Source organism: Nomia melanderi, chromosome 13 (assembly GCF_051020985.1).
Source record: "Nomia melanderi isolate GNS246 chromosome 13, iyNomMela1, whole genome shotgun sequence".
Classification (NCBI taxonomy): domain Eukaryota; kingdom Metazoa; phylum Arthropoda; class Insecta; order Hymenoptera; family Halictidae; genus Nomia; species Nomia melanderi.
In genome coordinates this window covers 3761262-3780981 of record NC_135011.1, presented here as the reverse complement: position 1 = coordinate 3780981, position 19720 = coordinate 3761262, and the positions used below count along the sequence as shown (strand labels likewise).

Below are 19720 nucleotides of genomic sequence, written 5' to 3'. Positions count from 1 at the left end.
CGTTTCTTCCTATAAATAACCGTACAGCGAGAGACAGTGGCACGGGGCTGGAAAAAAAGGAATCGGGAGGACGAAGAAGAAGAAGAAGAAGAAGACGAAGACGAAGACGAAGACGAAGAACAAGGAGAGGAGCAAAGGAGAACAAGAAGAGGCGGCGGCGAACGGGAATGGTGCGCGGCAACCGAGATGCCCGGCTGTCTGTTCCACGAGCACGGTTTTCCATGGTGTTGGGTGTCTGGAGGGGAAACGGTGGTCGCTTGGAAGCTACGCATGTGTCTGAAACGTGTCTCGCGGCGAAACGCTGCGCGAACGCCGGAAAAATGGGGGTTGAATGTGTCCGGGCATTACATGAGCGATCGGTGTACGGGATGGTTAAAGATGAGGTAGGGAACATGTTGCAACTTGGTCTCAAGCTGTATTAGTTTTGCATCGTTTTATGGCTGTGCTTTATATTTTCACGAAGTAATAACGTTGCAACGTTTTACGAGGGTTCGGCTATTTCTGAATACGATTACTTAGCTTCGTTAAGCAATTAGGGATTTTTCTATGTAATCCTTTCGGTTTGATACGTAAATAATTGGGTACTTCTAGGTGTAATTATTCAACTTTGATACATAGGTATTTTTAAATATAATTACTTAAGAAGGTATTGATCTCATTTTTGATAGTGAGGGTAAAGGTAAATAGTTATATTCAGAAATTCTCAATTATTAATGTTCAGAGCTAAGTAATTAAAGAAATTGTTGGAAATAAATACTGTTCGAGTATTGATAAGTAGATTTGAATTTGGTAGTGAGATACGTAGGAAAGTATGGAATATTGTTCTCACTTTTGGTAGTGACAGTGAAGGTAAATAGTTATATTCAGAAATTCTCAATTATTAGTGTACAAAGCTAAGTACCTCACTACTAAATTCAGATCTACTTATCAATACTCAAACAGTATATATTTTCAACAATTTCAACCAAATTTCCTGTCACCCTCACTATCACTATTAAAAGTGACAACAACATTCCATAATTTCCAACGTACTTCGCTACTAAATTCCCATCTACTTATCAATACTCGAACAATATTTATTTTCAACAATTTCTTCAACCAAATTTCCTAGGACAGGGTCACTTCTAAAATAAATCCAATCATCCCCAAGGTGCCTGACTTCCCAGACTCACGAGACAAGCAACAAAGGCCCCCAGTAAAATTGAATGCCATAAACCAGGCGCGTTAGCAATAAAATAAACCACCGGACAAGCCGTTAAAACAGAAATCGTAGTGAGTACTAGTCTCTCAGCTACCGGCTGGAACTCCGGTGAACGAATAGCACGGTTAACGACACGAGAGGCGCCGCGTCGTTTCCGCGGAAGTGCGCCGCCGTTCCATTAGAATCGCAGCCCTCGCGATGGTTCACGGGAGGAAGCTCGCCGTTGGCCATCCACCATTATCGGCAGTCCATGGGAATTATCCAGGAATCCCGATCGCGGAGGTCTCGGTGCTAGGGAAGCTGAAGAGCTGCTCGATAATGTACGTCGGCGCGAAACACGCGTGTACTTCTCGCGGATAGAGGCTACCGGTTATGTATAATAATGGGAATGATCGTGTCCCGAAGAATGACGTTTCGACAGCGAATGCTAGCGACGCGACTGAGTTCAGTATGTAAATACAGCCCTCGGATAACAGCTCACGATCGGTTGACGATTTTAATGTCTCTCCTGGTTTCCCTGACATCAGTTTCAGAAGGGTTTCAAATGAAACTTGTGCGATTGTTAATGAATTACACGTGGATGTGAATAATTTCCGTGCCGTGGATTGTCAGATTCGTTAACGAGCTAAGTGACATGTCAGTCACGGATGACTGACGCTTCTGAGTTACCTGCAAATCGTGACATGCAAGGTAACCGATGTCGAATGAAAATGTTTAATAACGTAAGCTGATGATAGTGCTGCAAGGGTTGTGAGGATAACAATTGTTCCTGCTTTTCTTTGATACAAAGGAATAATTTTATATAAAAATGATCAAGATTTGGCTCTACGTGTTAGAACTATTTTGATTGATAACTCTGAACTGTGCCTTTTATTTGCCATTCGGTTTGATGAAGAATATGTCTAATATCAACGCATTATCGTTGCAAGCTTCAACATCATCATTAGGAAACAAAGTGACAGCAAACCCTCTGAAACAACGTTCCACCCAGGGCATCCTCTAAGCCTAACGAAAGCTGCAGCGAAAGATCGGAAGCTCATCGACGAAGCGCATTCGCCGGCGTACCTCTCCCGAATTCCAGAAAGCCATCAAACCCAAACAAACAAACGCCTTCCGCCAATCCCTCGTCCTTCGCGTTTCCATTTCCCATTAGCGGCGCAATAAATTCCGCGGACCCAGAAGACGCGCGCGGAGCGTCGACGGGGGGGGGGGGGGATGGCGCGAAAACTTTTGCCGTGCACAAGTGCACGCACGTGCGCGCGTGAACGAGGTGTGCGCGCGGCGTGCAGAAAATGGACAGAGGCGAAAAACGTGCGTGCGGTGGACGCAGCGCGCGAAAGATGAACAAGAGGAGACGAACAAGAGAGAGGGTGGGGGTCAAGTTTCGCCGGTGCAACCGAGCAGACTGCCACGGAACGGCCGATGATGGAGGGGAACAGAGAAGGAAGAGGGGGACCCAAGCTGGACAGACGGAGAGCGAGCAAAGGGGGTTGGAGGGAGCCGGTGGACGAGCGGTTATTTCAAGCGACGACTCTTCTGGCACTTCGCCCCGAGCTTTCCTCGAGCGCATCCTCTCGCGCGCGCGGTTTGTGTCAGTGTCGCCGCGACGGCAGCTACAGCCGGACAGTGGAGAACGTGGTGGCCAGCTGAAGGGGTGTCTCCGTTGCGAGCCGAGAACCGAGGGGGATGAACTTTGGCGAACCTGCCGGAAGCTGCTGGAGTCCGAGGATCCATCGGTTCTAACATCCTCGAGGATTCTACCCGTTCTTCGAGGGGGTTGAAGGGGGACTGTCCGAGGATCGAGGATTCAGAAATTTCGGGATTCTGATGCAGTGTCCTTGAATTGGACCATAGTCTAAGGATCATGCTTATTAGAAACTGGTGTTTGGAAGATTGATGTGTCAAAGTTGGACATAGTCTATGACAGGACAGACCGAGGATCTTTATTGGAAACCTACGATTGTTCGCAAGATTAGTGTCATTTGAGGGTTGAAGTGAACTTGGGTCATCCCTCGAAGCGTTCTTTGGACTGCGTTGATTGTGTCATTGGGAGAGTATCGAAGGATCGAGTGAGTGTCAGTGAACCTGAATCCTTAGGGGTGTTTTGAACAGGTGTGGTGTTTGGGTGCAGAAAAGACACGTGGATTTTAGATTCTGCAGTGACTGTCGGTGGTGATCGAGGATTTTTCCGGGGGATCTATGTGAAAGCTTTCTAAGGGATCGTCGAGTTGACAGCAGCCACGCGATCCTGGACCGACCGAGTACAGAGGAACTTTCTTCGTCTTCTTCTTCCTCCTTCTCGCGTCCTCCTTTTTTTACCGGCCGTATCGGCCGGCTGGCCCGTTGGATCGTCTGATTTTCTGTTCGCCTCTGTCTCGACCGAGGTTCCCCCCTTTTTCACCGTGGATTGAGAAAAGCCAGAGACGCCAGACACCGAGGGCGGAACGAGGGACGAGAGCTTTTCTGGGAAAGGGAGCCCACGACTGGTGAGTGGAAGCTTCGCTCGCGCTTTCGGCGGAGAAAGATTCGCGGAAGATACGCTGATTTCGCGAAAATCGTTTGTTGATCGATGGGATAGGTGACTTCCGTTCAGCTTCGGTCTGCTTTCCGACGATTCGTCTGGACACGTTTCCAGATTGGTTCTACAATTTGCAGGATTTGTTTAGGATTCCGTTTAGATTTTTATGTAGAACGAAATTTGGGTTATAATAAACCAGTTTAACGGTTCTGTGTTGGGAGGATACTTTAATCGAGGATTTTATGGGAAATTGATGGTTTGTTTTGTGTTGCTTCCGAGAGATATATTTCCGTTGTAACAGTTTATGTTTATTTTGACTTATTCAGACGGAGAATGATAGTATTTGTTAGATTCATTTGAGAAGCTTGTATTATTTTAGTAAATAAAGAACAGCGGATGAATCGCGATAAATGTTTTGGAGGTGGAAATGATTGTACAGAGACAAATGATTGTTTGCCGGTTGAAACAATGTGTTATGAAAATAAGCTGTAAGCAGTCGACGTTTAGCTATATTTTAGAGAAATAATTCGAGCAACTTTCTCGGTCGACGATTCGTTGAATTTGTTTTACGATTCGACGAGATTGACATGTTTCTTCTGAAAAATTAGCTATCGTCATTTCGGAAACTTTGCACGCAATCCTTTTTTTTACTGCGTCGATATTTGTAAACAAGCAAGTCTGCTTTCGAAATTCACCGGCTGCTGGCGGTAATCTGCCAAAAACGTTGCCGGTTCATAGTGTGTCGGCCAATCACTGACGGAAGAAAATAAACTACTGTTCGACTCATTCTGTTCGTCTTCGCGAATTGTACGAAAAATTAGGATACGAAAAGGAAAATATCGTTTACTAGGAAAATTCGAAGGTCTTCGGTTATCAAGCCCATTAATCACAGAAAAATCCATCGAAGCCACGTGTCGCGCTAAGTCAATTAAAAGTAAATTAAGAAGTAGTTTATTTTCTTGAGATAATCACCGAAGAATCCAAGCAACTGCGTGGAAAGTTGAAGCCAAGTGTCAAGAACACAAGCAAACAACGTTCCGATACTTTGATCTACGACGGGATTGATCGACCGAAAATAGCCGGTGATCTAATGATCGCGAATCGATCGGAAAACTGGAACAAGAAGCAACGAACGCTTCCAAGTTGCAACATATTATTTATGTCACAATTTCCGAATATGAAGCTTCTGAAATAATCAAATTTTCAAATAGTAAAATTTGTACGTATTCAAATTCTCAGATATTCAAATTTGTAAATATTCAAATTTTCAGATATTCAAATTTGTAAATATTCAAATTTTCAGATATTCAAATTTGCAAATATTCAAATTTTCAGATATTCGAATTTGCAAATATAATTTGCAATATTTACAAACATTCAATTATTTAATATTTCAAATAGTAAAATTTTCAAATATTCAACATTTCAAATAGTAAGATTTTCAAATAGTAAGATTTTCAAATATTCAACATTTCAAATAGTAAGATTTTCAAATATTCAAATTTTCCAATAGTAAGATTTTCAAATATTCAAATTTTCCAATAGTAAGATTTTCAAATATTCAAATTTTCCAATAGTAAGATTTTCAAATATTCAAATTTTCCAATAGTAAGATTTTCAAATATTCGACATTTCAAATAGTAAGATTTTCAGACGTTCAAATTTTCAACGCGTCAATCTGCCAATGCGTTTTACATCGCATCGGGTCCCGGATATCCCTGCTTAATATAATGCGGCGAAAATTCGACGAACAAGTAATGAAATTAACCGAATATCGGTACGGATCATCGGCAAAACAAAAATGCACATTTCCGGTCCCCGGGGTACGCGCTTCCGGCCGCTGGACGGTCAATTTCTCGCTCGAAACGCGCGTCGTGCAAATGAGGGACGAAAATTCGTGCGTCATTCGGCCTGGCATGAAAATAGACTTGACCGACGTGATTTAATCGTGAATCTCGACACGGCGACCGACCCGATCGATTAAGACGCGTGTTTTCGTCGCCGGGTATTAGGGCATCGGGCGCATTCGAATTATTATCGGTAGCCAGCCGCTTCGCACTGTCATTTCACCAATGAAAATCAACGGTCGTCTGACAATGGGCCGAGTGAATCGTTAATCGCGAGGGCAATCTTCATTTTGGTATAAACAAGAATGGAATAAATTATTTTTTTAAGTCGCAGGAATGTATACTAATTACCTTTCGTCATTGTGACATTAAAAACGAAACTGATTCTTCGATTATATACATCGATCAGATAAAAATTTTAACTTTCTATTCATTTATCGTTTCCATTTTCTATTAACTGAATTTCAAATGAATTCCACAAATATAATTAAAATACTGTTATATTGTAACACGTCGAAATTCATGAAAATCAACTTAGGATTCATTAAAATTGCATCCATTAACTGAATGTCATTAGCAGACACTTACCGAAATCAATTATACTTCAATTCCGATTTTTCTATCTGCTCCAATTTCATTCTAAACATCCAAGAAACGTTTGTAAATTCTCTCTAACACTTCTCTACCGCATCCCCCGAAGAACTGAGGAAAGCAAGATAAAAAAAATCATGACAAATTCCCATAAAAATCGCAAGAAACATTATTGGTTACGTTTCACTATCGGGCCAGTTTTAGGCTTCCCGCGGCTGATCCAAAATTACGATCAGCGCCCGGGCTTTCCCTTGGCCGAAAATCCGTGGAAAAAAAGGAAGTGGATCGAAAATAATCGGTGGTGGCGCGGGATTAGAAACAAACAAATTGTCCGGCGGGAAAGAGAGAGTGTCGCGGTCGCATTCTCGATCTAGAATCTGGATTAAAGGAGCTTAGCAAGTCGCGTCGACGAGACGCGAGGGAAGAGATTAAATAAAGCCGGAATAAATTATCCTTCCCTCCCTTGGCCCGCCTCTCTTCCTCTTTCGATTCGTGTCTCTTTTTCGTACGAGCGCAGCGACAGTGGGGCCCCTCTTTCGGCAACAGTGCTCGCCACTCCGTGGGTTAAACGACGAGAATTGGGGTAATTCCGCGGCAAACGCTGCGCAAACCGACACCGAGATCGCCACGAAGGAATTTACTTTGATACCAATGAAAGTGGAACGGGGATTTTCGTTCTGTAGAGATTTTCCTGGTGATTTGTGAAAGGAGAATCCGGTGTGTTTAGGTTTGTTGAGAGCAAATGGATTGGAGGTGGATTTATTGAAGTGTTGGTGAACGTTTCAAAGTCTCGAAGTTCTGAAGTTTCAAGTGACCTATGTTCTAAAGTTCTGAAGCTTCAGATGACCTATATTTCAAAGTTTCAAAGCTCAACAGCTCCAAGAATCCAACGTCCTAAAGTCTCAAAGCTTCAAAGTTTCAAATGACCTATATTCCAGAATTCTAAACTTTCAGATGATCTACATTTCAAACTTTCAAAGCTCAAAGCTCCAAAAATCCAACGTTTTAAAGTCTCAAAGCTTCAACCTTTCAAATGACCTATGTTCCAAAGTTCTAAAGCTGCAGATGATCTATATTTCAAAGTGTCAAAGCTCAAAGCTCCAAAAATCCAACGTTTTAAAGTCTCAAAGCTTCAAAGGTCCATAGATCCATAGATCCAAAGCTCTAAAACTCCAAAGCACCAAACTTCCCAACTTCCAAACCTAAACAAATGACTACACACCTCCGCGATCCACCGCAACCGCCGTACCTTTCATCTCACAAAACAATATCTCTTCGAAGGAAAAAAAAAGCGGAAACCTTGAATTTCGAAGATGTCGCGAAGATTTCGCGATTGTTCGACGCGTAACGTCGGCGTCAGCGACGCGCCGCTTCCGGTGTTTACACGAGCAAAACGCGGAGGAGAAGCGGGTACGAGCCCGCGCCGCGCAAATGATAATATACACGCGAGATGAATTACGCGTGAGTTTTTCTCTGTGTGTACCGTAGGTCCAGTGATCGCGTGGATACCATAGGTTTCGCTACTTCCGCTGATACTTCGCTGCCCCGTGCTGTATGCGTGCCTATTTACGTCTGTACGTGCATAGCGCCCTTGCAGATTAAAGAACCGCGTGCGTCCATATCGGGAGGAATCCTTGCCTTAAAACATAAATCACTGATATAATGAAGTGGCCGGTTCTTGCGATAGTTTCTTTTCGCCGATGAGATTACGTGGCCTGTAATTACAGACGCCTTTACAACGGCGAAAAACCCCTTGTCCCTAACGACGTCCCGCCGTTTCGAATTAATCCGATTCCGAACCGCCACCGGAAGCTGCGGCCAGCCGACAACACGAAGATCGATTGGCGCGGAATAACTGCGAATCAGACATTTAGAGTAATGAAGGTTCAAAGCGGAGACCCATTTTTCTTTGTTCATCCTACTACTCTAATATTCTACTATTAACATCATTACTCTAATATACTACCTCTCCTACATAGTTACTCCTATTTCAACGTAATCAACAATCTAACATAATTACTATAATTCTACTACAAAAATGAAACTAAATTCCAAGACACCTTTCATACATTCAAACAACAAACTTAAATCCCAACCTCAATCATGAAACGTTAACAATACCTCACACATCCCCCAGCAAGAAAAACAATTTGAACATTCTTCTCTTTCCCATGGAGTCCACCTTATAGAAACCGTGTCCGACCTGCACGGTGCACCGTGGCCCAACGAAAAGTGGTCCTTAACCGCACTTGACTTTCGAGACGAAGGCCAGAAGGAAAGACAACGTCGGGGGGCGAGGGGACGCATCAGAAGGAGGGGGGATCGGGTGAAAAGGAGGGATAGAAACGTCCATTATTCTATTCCGACGAAGTGAGGCCGGCAATCTGGCCTTATAAAATAAACCACTCTAGCGCTTGCGGCTCGCCGCGATCTGTCAAATAAATCGTGGCTCGTTTCTTACGAGCTTACTTAGCTGTTGCTCTCTCCCTCCCCCTCTCTCCTCCCCTCCCTCCCTCTCTCGCTCTCGCTCTCTCATTTTTCGCTCCTTCTTTCTCCTTCTTTCTGTCCCTTCTCCTTTAACCCCGATTAGAGTTAACCCTCTTTCTCTCGACGAGATTTTCGTCTCTGTTCGAGCGCGGCCACAGTGTCCCGTTCATGAAATAACGCGGCTCGAGAACCATAGCGTTGGATGATCCCGTCGTTTCGCGGTCGAGAGGATTAAGGAGATTCTACGAGGGAAAATGGCCGCACAATGCGCTCCACTGTGCACCCTGCGTGATCTATGGGATGATTCTTCGAAGTTTTCTGGGGAAACATGCCAGTTTCTGGAGTCTTTTCGGGCTTTATGGTGTTTCTTGGGGGATGGGAATAGGGAATTTTGATGGTTGATGGTTTGATGGAGTTTTAAGTAGATGTGAGACTTTGGAGTTTTATGTTTTGTGTTATAACGTGGGAGTTTATGGAGTTCTTGGAGTTTCTTGGAAACAGGAAATCTCAGAAACCTCAGAAACTGTTTTCTCTTACAAGGAATGGTACAAGTTACTCCAATTACGCGATAATTCCAGTGATCAGTGATGTCTAGATCGAATAATGTACGTAGTCAACAATTTCCACAGAGGAAGTAGCACAAAAATATATTTTACGCGGTGTTCTATTTATTTCCTAGGTAACAAAGCAGAACGGAGAAGTACGTATAAGGGATGATCGACGCTTCGCTTCGAAACGCACCGCAGGAGAGCTGAGTGCTCGGAGGAACGTTTAATTAGAGTGGTATTAATTATAGAGCCGTCCCGGCAGCCCGGCAGCAGCTTTCTAAATCATCCTCGCGACGCTTTCGCGAAAAAGCGACGTTCACGAATGCAAATCGCCGCGACGCTAATGCCGCTTAACCCTGCGGTAATTGTCAGTGGAGGAAAAGAGAGGAAAAGAGGTGAAAAGAGAGGGGTAGGTGGCGGGTGGGGGGGAATAATTTATCGCGGCGCGAGATGCGAGGGGAATACTAGAGGTGAATGGAAAGGGTTGAACGAACGTGATCAATTAAGAGGCAACGCTTAGACGGCTGCTTCTTGCCGATGATGTCGGGGACGTTGATGGTGGACGTGATTAATTATTTCTTTGTCGAATTCGTGGGTATTCGAGATTAATGCGTGACGCGTTACGTAATGTGGTGGTAATGATATAGTTTACGGAAAGGGGCGAGTTGCAGGGGAGCCGTAATGATGGTGATCAGCGGGAAAAGAAGTGGAAAATGAGGTGTTTAAAAGAGGGTGGAACTGCGAATGTGTTTTATTTTCGGCTGTTTCTTTTGGTTTCTCAATGTTTTGAATTCGAATATTTCGAATATGTGAGACATTTTGAATCGAAACATTTTAACGTCAATTTGACGCATACTGAATTTTATAAACGTTACTTGGCAAACGTTTATGTCGGTTTTGGTTGATGCAGTTGCAAGAATACGTATCGTAATAACCTAATTTTAAATCCCTAATTTCCAAGATCTAAATGGTCGAACATCAATTTTTCTGGGAACAATAGAATAAACCGGACAATAAACGTAAACATAGTGTTAAGTATTTGTAATGTCTAATATAATATTAACTAATACTTGGGGGAATTTGACTCTAAAGCTGATAACTTTGTAGTTTGGAGATATGAAAAATAAAGGGGTTTAAAAAATCGATCACTTTATGTGTTTTCGACAGTGATAACTTTGAAAGGCGAATCTAGTAGCTTTCCATTGGTATTCTGTACAGTTCAGTAACCGTCCAAGAAATCGAGAATAAAAAGTCGGAAAGCTCGCGAGCGTTATAGGCGTTAAATAAGGAAATACTTTGCACTGAATAGAGTGTTGAAAATCTGGCGAGGTTCGCGGCTCTCCGTTGCCAAGCAAAATGGCGACATGGCAACGAGCGTGTTAAAATCTTCAGCATACACGCGGATATAGTGACTATGAATGAAGACATTGATTAGGTGGTTAATCACTTTAACAAGAAACACTCATATGCATCAGGTTATCTCAATAATTCAGAGAAATAAATTCAAATAACCGTTGGTAACGTACGCGTCTGCCAATGTATAGCAACAAGAACTCAAATATTTGAATATCATTTGAATAATCTGCATAGAAATCAAGAATCAAGAGAATACCGCTACTCCTGCTGTTTTATGCATTCGTTGCATAGAAAAATCATAAAACGAAAGCCTCGATGACCATTACCATAATTTCATTTCCTCTCCAATTAACCGAAATCATTCACGATTCAAATACGCCAGAATTTAGCTCCATTGAGATCTCCTTAAATTTACATACCTTCGAGATTAAAAATCTGCATAAATCTCCGCTATGAAAATACGCCCCCTATAGTATACATTAAACACATTATAAATTGTAATAACATATTCTCTACCAAGCAACGTTACAAATCATCATACACCGTACACAAAACCAAAGGAACAGTAAACTGCAAATTACACTGCGGACCACATAAAAATACGAACCATAAAGGCCAGCAATAAGCAACGAACAATTCCAATTTCACCTATATATCACCATTATTAAAATAAAGGAAAAAGGGGACACATAATCGATCAATCACTGCACGATAAGGAAACCGTGTCAATCGGCCTCGATCAATTCCCATCGCGTTATCGATCGGCGATATCGATCAATATCGATCAAACTCGCGGCCGCGTGCTTCCAACTTTGTCGGGATCTCCATAATCTCGACCGCGGTATAATCGAGCGATCCGCGGGGTAGATTTATCGCTGCCATTACCCGCGGAGTTAATTATTCCGCGACGAAAGAATTTCGAGAAAATGAAGAAAGGAACGCCGGCGGATCGGGGAAGAGAGCGACTCGCGTCTAATTGGCCCCGCGGCAGAAAAACCGTCAAACGCGACGTGCAATTTGATCGTTTACGTTATTAACTTCTACGTTATTAGACATCTGGTACGTGCTCCGTGTTCCGGAAGAACACGGAACCGGTTCCGGCGTTCTGATGAACTTATAATGGTATCACAGGGCCGTTCCGATGGATTCTATGGATCTTAATGTTTGTTTGGATCGCTCGCGGTTCCCTTCCTTTGTAATTACTCTGTTACGACGACATTGAAGTTTCGAACATCTCGTGACATGTAATTTAAATATCTGTGAAGTGTCCACCGGAAGCGGATGCGTTTGATGCTTTTAATTAGTGATAGCTGTGATAAGATGTCAAATTGAATTTAATGATGTACGTTGGTAAACCTTGATGCAATGATTAATATATTAGTTGAAAAGTGAATACATACCAAATAGAAGATGAATCTATTAATAAAGATAGTGATCAAATTTTCTCGATTTTCCAATCCTACCTTATCACGATTGCTGCATCGTAAATATCGAAAACTTCGATTATTCCTAATCAAACATTCGTTCAGTTACAAAGAAATAAAATTATCCCTTTGCACTCTAGAAGCGACTCCCAGTCGCCAGATGATTTGATACAGCAAAATTATAAACTTCGATATTTACCGTTAACCTTTGTATGCTACAGCAAAATTATAAACTTTGGTATTTACCATTAACCTTTGTATACTGCACCAATACGTGAAATATTGAAAGAAAACAGCTTACCTAATTTATGTATGATTTCTCGTTAAATTCGTTTTAAAGAATCTTGTCTACGTCTGATTAGAAAGTATAGAATACTTCAAGCGAAAAACATTCGAGTGCAAAGGGTTAAAGTTCTAATGGAATTCCAATGCAGTTCACGCAAAGGGAAACTGTCCTTCGAAATTGGATAACCTCTGATCGGCCAGCGGTGGACCACAAGTTTCCACTTTAGAGGGCAGCAAAAAAGAGGGTCAACACCTCGATCGTCCAGTCCATCTATCAAGGTAGCAGCTCGTTAGGTATCAATTAAACCCGGTTTTAGCGGTCGAGGGCTTTTTAATGAACCGCGTCCCCGCGAGGATTTGTGGTGTCGAAAATAAACGCCGGGACCCGTGAAATTTATTAATAACCGGCGGACACGCGCGCTTATTTATGTGTTTACGAAAGCGGCGCACGCGCGCGCGAGCGCGCACACACGCACGCCGCCTTCCACGGGGGTTCCGGGAAGAAAATATTCCGGGGAAAGAAGAAAAAGAGACCTAACGCTCGTTTTCATTAACTTTGTGGCCGATCGCGCGATGATTCCTCGCCGAGGAATTTTTCTGGGAACGAGCCACGTAGAAATCTTTGATCGTGCCACTGGGCATTAAATTATTTGCCCACGGGGTATATTATGTTATTTTCTCTTAGTGTTTTTGAGTGAGTAAACGAAGGTGGTACTTGATTTTGTGTATGAATAATGTGTTTGAAATTTGGAATATCCTCAGGTTGTCCAGTTGTCTTCGAGGGTGCGAGAAAATGGAGAATTTAATTAATGAAGGGATGATATTATATTATAGTATTTATAATAAGGAGTGTTTTATCTTTAGTAAGAATTCATCCCTTAATCCTTCGTGTCGACATTTCGGCGAGATCAAATTTCCATATTTGGAAGAGTAACTCGAAAATAAACGATTCAGTTACTCAAACAGCAAGAGATCAGTGTATAATTTCTTTTCTTTTCAGTATTTAAGCAATCGATATATAATTTAACTTCGTCTGCTGAAGGTTTTCTATATTTCAAACCATTGAAAATTAAATAGAAAGCTGTAAAACTTTGAAAATGCAGTCAATACTACATTATTATATTATTATTACTACAATTTCATACTACAACCTAAGTACTTCTAATCATTAATCATTCAAACACAATGAAAAGAGGAATTTGATAAAGTACTCTTTATTCCGTCAGATGCAACTGCATTAAAAATGAATTCTAAAGATGGCAAGAATTGTTTCATTAACCCCTTGCCCTATGATTTATTTTCTGTGGTCGACACAATTAGTTTATCATCAATTATTTATTAGTAAAAAAAAGATTTTCCTGCTTATAGTATGTCTACGTTTTTTCCAAAGGTTAATTGATAATGGAAAAGCAATATTTAACCCTCTGCACTCTGTTGTGGCCATGACAACTGATTCGGAGTTGCTGAAAGGTTATATTAAAAATTGCTCGGAGTGCAAGGGTTAATATATATTCGAAACAAATAAGTAACACGTAGATTTCTGAAATTCTTAAAATTTTCGTCACGAGTCTGACACATTGTAGGTCAAAGGATTAACAAGTGGCAAACATTCGTTATCGAAGGTGTTCAAAGTTAACCCTTTGTGAGATGAAATGTTCAGATTTGGAAGACTAAGTCGTGGAAAAATGATCTAATTAGTCGAGTAAGAGATCAGCACGTAGTTTTCTTTCTTTCTATTAATTGAGCAATTGATATATAATTTAGCTTCATATATTGAAGGTTTCGTATGTTTCGAAGAATCTTCGCAAAGGGTTAAGGGTTGATCTTTGTTTCGCCGCATTCATCGAGCGCCGGCTACGCGACGCGCGGAGAAAGGGGAGGGTCGTTCGTCAGGGAATTAAAACGTTCCGCGAACACGGTGGTTGAATCAGAAGTCATCTGTCTTCGCTTATGTCCGGCCTTATGCGTCCACTCAGCGTTGCACGGCGCATACGCGATCGCAGGGAGTCTCGCGCATATACGCAGTCGGCAGCCAGGCGGTTCAATAAATTAACGAACGTCTGTTTCGTCGCAATAAGTTTACCGGGAAACGCCACGGAACCTCCCCGATGAATCTTTCAGGGTATGTTAGGATCGTTTTCGCCGGCGCGCGTTGCATACCCGCCACGGCTGCTGCCGCACCGGCGCGACGACTACCAGTTGGAAATTCAACGAGCGGTCCTCGCGCTAACGTGATAAATTGAAAACAGAAACACTGCTTTAATGGCGCGCCGTTGACGAATCGCTTCGGTTCATGTACCACCTGTACGGGCGTCATGAGATATGGTAATCCATTCGCGAATTAATACCAGTTCGGTAATTTAGAGTTCCCGCCGCGCGATTACTGAACGAATATTAATTTTATCACTTGGAATCTGTAATCTGAGATCTGTCGTAGAAGTAGCATTCAATTTATCACTTGGAATTTATCATTCGCGATACATCACCGGATTAATTAGCGAATACACTTTGCTGTTAATTTCACTTTGTGCCGTAAATATCGAAGCAAATCGTTAGATGATAAATCACGATCGATTGAATACTTCTCGCTCGTAATAATTTATAATGATTCGTGTAATTAATCGTGTGATTAATCTTCTCTTTTCGAAGAGAAAGGGTTAACCGAAGAACCCCTAACTTTCTCGTTCTTCAAACGGAGAATAAAGGATACAGCGACTGATTAATCAGTTTCGAACAATAACGCGACGATTCAAAGGCGATGGGAGATCAATGTAATGGATCAAAAGCTTACCGATCGTCTGCGACGCCTATAATTCGAGTCATCGTGGCTAACGACGAAGAGAGACTCTTAGGGATGCGTGATCTTGCGAAATCCTCTCTGGAGAAGAAGAACCGTGCGGGCCCGCGCCGCGGTTTCCGCGCGCACCCATGCGAGCGTGGACGCAACGGCTTTAATTTATCGGCTCTGAATCTGAATTCGCTAATTGCCGCGCTGCCTGCGCACCACGGCCGTGCGTGCGAGACAAAGCGGATCGGACAGCGGGGAACGAGACAGCCTCGCGCCCTTAGATGCTGTGGAAGGAAACAGAAAACGTTTAAAAGGAAACGTTAACAGGGAAAATTTCGTGTTGGAGAATTATTAAAGCGACTCAGTGCATGAAAAGTGGTACTGTTCTTTTATGACATCTGGTAATTAGTTGATCATGTAGATATTACAATATTCGAAACGTATGTTAACCGGATTTTTTTGGAGAACAGAATTAGAGATTGTGAATTAGTATTTTTTGTCATTTCTATCTTAGTTTTCATACGATGAAAAATGTTGAATAAAGTTGTTATTTATAGCAGAGATTCATTTTTCGAACATTTCTGTAAGTCAATAGGGGAAGATGTAGAAATTACAATATTCGAAACATATGTTAACCGGATTTTTTTGAACAGAATTAGAGATTGTTCTAGCATTTCGTGTTATTTCTATCTTAGTTTTCACGCGATGAAAAATGTTGAATAAAGTTGTTATTTATAGCAAAGATTTATTTTTCGAGCATTTTTGTGAGTCAATAGGGGAAGATCGAGAATATTCGAGGAAACGAATGTATATTGTATTGGAAACTTGATTGGAGCTTAACTGAAAGAGAGATCGTAATTATACGATCAGTAATCTATCGTAAAAGGGTGAGCTCTCTTTTTCACAACAATTTCAATAAATTTCATGCATGGAGACGCGAATAAAACCGCGTGAATAAAAGATGCCACTGTAAAAAGCAACTTATCCGCGCGTTAATTAGTCACAATTATTTGTAATCGTATAAATAATTTACTGAAACAGCATGTGTTTACGTGGAACACGGACATTTATGGGCTAATTAAAAAGGAACAGAAATCGAGACGACGCACCCGCCCGATGCGTGAAAAGGATATTCCGTTTGAATGCCGAACGCGGCGAAAACGTCGTGAAACTGTTTTAAACTGTTCAGCACACGCTCGGCCAATTGCGTATTCCGCGGACGCATGCGATCCGAGCGTTATAATTGCAAATTGAAAGCTACAGAACAGGAACTGCGTAAACGGTTAGGTGTAACCCCAAGGCAGCGGGTATAATTAATAGTATAATAAACTGCGACTTTTATCGCGGCAGTCTCGTGCCACCTTAATAACAATTTGTCTGTTCAACGAGACGGATTTGCTTGTAATGTTCTGTAATATGAACGAAAAAATTCTAATAATGCAAATGCCTATAGTGCCTCGAGGGGAAACGACGAAAGACGCGGAATTAATTATAGACATTGAAACATTAGATTATCACTCGATTTAATCGTTGACGAAGTGTTGATCGATCAAGGATTCATAACCAATTCTATAATCTTCATTATCATTTGCAATAATTCAACATCGTTAGAACATTCATTTACTAATTAGGCTACTTTATGCACTTACAAGAAAGTGCAAAATTCCATAAAATGCGATACGAAAATGTATAAAATATCCAAAATAGTGCTGTTTACAATACTTTTCTAAAAAATATTTCCCCGTTACAAATCTCTTTTTCTATACTATTAACTTCTCATTCAATGAATTAAACAATCTTATTACAATAATCTCCAATTCTAAACGATTCGCGTATTAACCCTTTGCACTCGGAAGTTTTTCACTGGAAATATTTTAAGATTCTCCGATAAGATAGAGAGGATATTTTGCGAAACTAACTCGACGAGAAATCATACTTATATCGAAGGACGAAGCTATTCTGTTTGGATATTTCTCAAATTGATGCATTATACGAAGTTCAATATTAAGTATCAAATTTTATAGTTTTACTGTATGAAATCAACTGCTGAGTGAGAGTCACCTCTCGAAAGGGTTAAGGTACTAGGGTTAAGGGAAATGTACAATCGACAAACCTATCTGTAAAAAATGCGGTGGAAACGAATAAACTGTAAATTACATACCTCCAAATAAAAGAAACTATATTTGTACCCTGTCAAATTAGCTATTATCTTCATTCTACATTAAAAAATATGTTGTGCTAAAGACCAGTCATTCTGGTAGGAATAGGTTAATCGCACCACTTTGCGATTTCGATTTATCCACGTCACCTGGTACGTTCCACGCACACTTCGAAGGAAACCGGAGCACACAATACAGCGGCGTGACCCGAGCACCCGTGAAAAATTCGATTAGCTCGGCCCCAATTCACGCGGGTGTCGCTACGTTTCGTCGACAGGTGGGCCTCTTCACGGCGCCGTGCGCGTGCCACGGGCCGGCCACCCCCTCCAGGCCCTGGAGGGTCGTTTCACAAGGCTCGCCGAAACAAACAGACACGTTTTCGGAACACCGTTACACACGGTATCTTGAAAGGATCCTCGGATTTGTTTGGACAAGAATTATCGCCGGCGAACTCGCCTCGCGCGGCACGAATGATTCCTGCCGCTTACGCGGGAACAACGCGCGAGGACACTGGCAGCGATCATTCCTGCGAAGAGCGGATCATTCTTGTTGCTACTGTCTCTCAACCCTTTGCACTCGAAAGATTTCCACTGGACATATTCATTTTCCGATGAGACAGACGACATCGTTTGAAACTAATTTAACGGTAATTCACAGATAAATTAAGGAACAAAGCTATTTTCAATGTTTCACGTAGCAACGCAAACTTTAACTTAAAATACTAAATATTCAATTTAATAATGCAGAATTATTAGTCTATCGTTTAATTGCTAATCCTTCATGTAAAATTTACAAAATCGAATTCCTTATTCTCTTCCGTAAGTTAGAAATTTTGGTTTAATCGATGTTTACAAACGTATCGATATAATCGACGCTCGCGTTTTTAGTACCTGAAATTTAGCCAGCGTTCAATGTGTTAATACATTGCGTACTGGTAACGAGGAATCTCGTTTTTATATAAAGACTCTTAGCTATATAACTTTGATAATTACCAATAATATATTAATATTAGAAATATTAATATAATAATAATAATATTTCAGAAATATTAAATTCAATTAGAACTAGTTCGCAACGTGTCGTGAAACTTTGGAAGGCTCAAACCCATCAGTTGAGCGACCCCTCTGCACTGAATACTTTTCATTAGACATTCATTAGTTTCTGAAATATTAACAATATCATTCACAACTTATTATGGAACAGAATTGTTTTATTTCTTTCACGCGTTAATACCTTCAACACTATCGGACGTTCCATAATTCCGCCGCGTTCAATCAAGTGGCGACCGAGAGTCGCCTCTCGAGTGCAAAGGCTTAAGGTCCCCGTACACGCTGGAACACGCGGTGATGCATCGCAACAAGCGATGGGTTCGAGCCTTTCTCGCTGTCCGTTTGCTCGCACTACCAATCATGAAGCTTTGAAAAACTCGAACCCACCAGTAACGCAGCCCGTTGACTCCATCGCATATTTCAGCGTGTACGGGGGTCCTCGCATTGTACGCGTAACCGGCAGAAAGGATCGTTTAAGCGACCCTCGCTGGACGCACCTAAATAATTCGTGCCGCTCGTGAACGCGGAACGCGCGCGTCCAACGGCACGGATCATTCGGCGAAACTGCGAGCCGTGTTTTCATGAACCTGATACCGCGAGTTTATTATCTCGGGACGCGTTCTCTGTTTACAATGCGAGTTACACGTGTCGTCGGGAGGATATATGGCCCTCCCGCGAGAGCTTACGAGCGGTATGATTATTTTTCGCGAGGAACGAGGAGGGGGGAAAAATGAAGACGACGATTAAATCAACACCGCACGGCTAAGTACTTCCTCTCGTTACTCGGCGGCCGTCCGCTCGTATTTTTACAAGCGTCCCTTGTATAGGTACTCGCGAAATCGGTTACAACCGTGTATAACCTGATCGCCTCGACCACCGAGTGGAAACGCGCGGGAAGATGAGACCCAGCTGTCCTTCGGGATTTATCTCTGCTTTGGAAGATTGATGCGTCGCCTGTGTCACGGGCGAATTGTTGCGGACCTACCGGGTGTTTTCTTCATTGGGAGGAAGCTTTGCTGGGGTTGTTTAGGGTTGAGGGGTGGGAAGAGATTTTTGATAGTGAATTCTATTGGTTGATGTTTGTTATCGATGGATTAATTTATGAATGTATTATTGAGCTGTTATTGATCTGTGCTTATAGTATTAATGGAATATTAGTAATCTAAGAGCTGTGAATATGTTATTAAGTTCGTATTATTCGTCTAGTATTACTGATCTATAAATCTATTATTTATCTGCTATCATTAATCTAATATTATTCATATATAAATCTATTATTAATCTAATATCATTAATCTAATTTTATCAAGCTATGAATCTGTTATTAAGTTAATATTATTTGTCTAATATTACTGATATATAAATCTATTATTAATCTAATATCATTAATCTAATATTATTGATCTATAAATCTATCATCAATCTAATATCATTAATCTAATACTATTGATACATAAACCTATCATT

The 19720-nt window shown here is 41.6% G+C and overlaps 1 protein-coding gene and 1 long non-coding RNA gene across 4 annotated transcripts in view; one reads left to right on the top strand and one right to left on the bottom strand.

Moving 5' to 3' along the window:
* Nucleotides 1-19720, bottom strand: part of LOC116431628 (uncharacterized) — a 209440-nt gene that overhangs the window by 123372 nt on the left and 66348 nt on the right. The window lies entirely within an intron of this gene.
* The window catches only part of LOC116431623 (fibroblast growth factor receptor homolog 1), a 78306-nt gene continuing 61342 nt past the window's right edge, over nt 2757-19720 (top strand). The window contains exons 1-2 of one of the 2 annotated variants that reach the window (XM_076373161.1): nt 2757-3270; nt 3353-3687. The gene's annotated coding sequence lies outside the window, so the exon portion shown is untranslated. Of the gene's footprint in view, nt 3688-19720 lie in introns of both variants that reach the window. The other variant, XM_031987341.2, reaches the window with a different exon arrangement.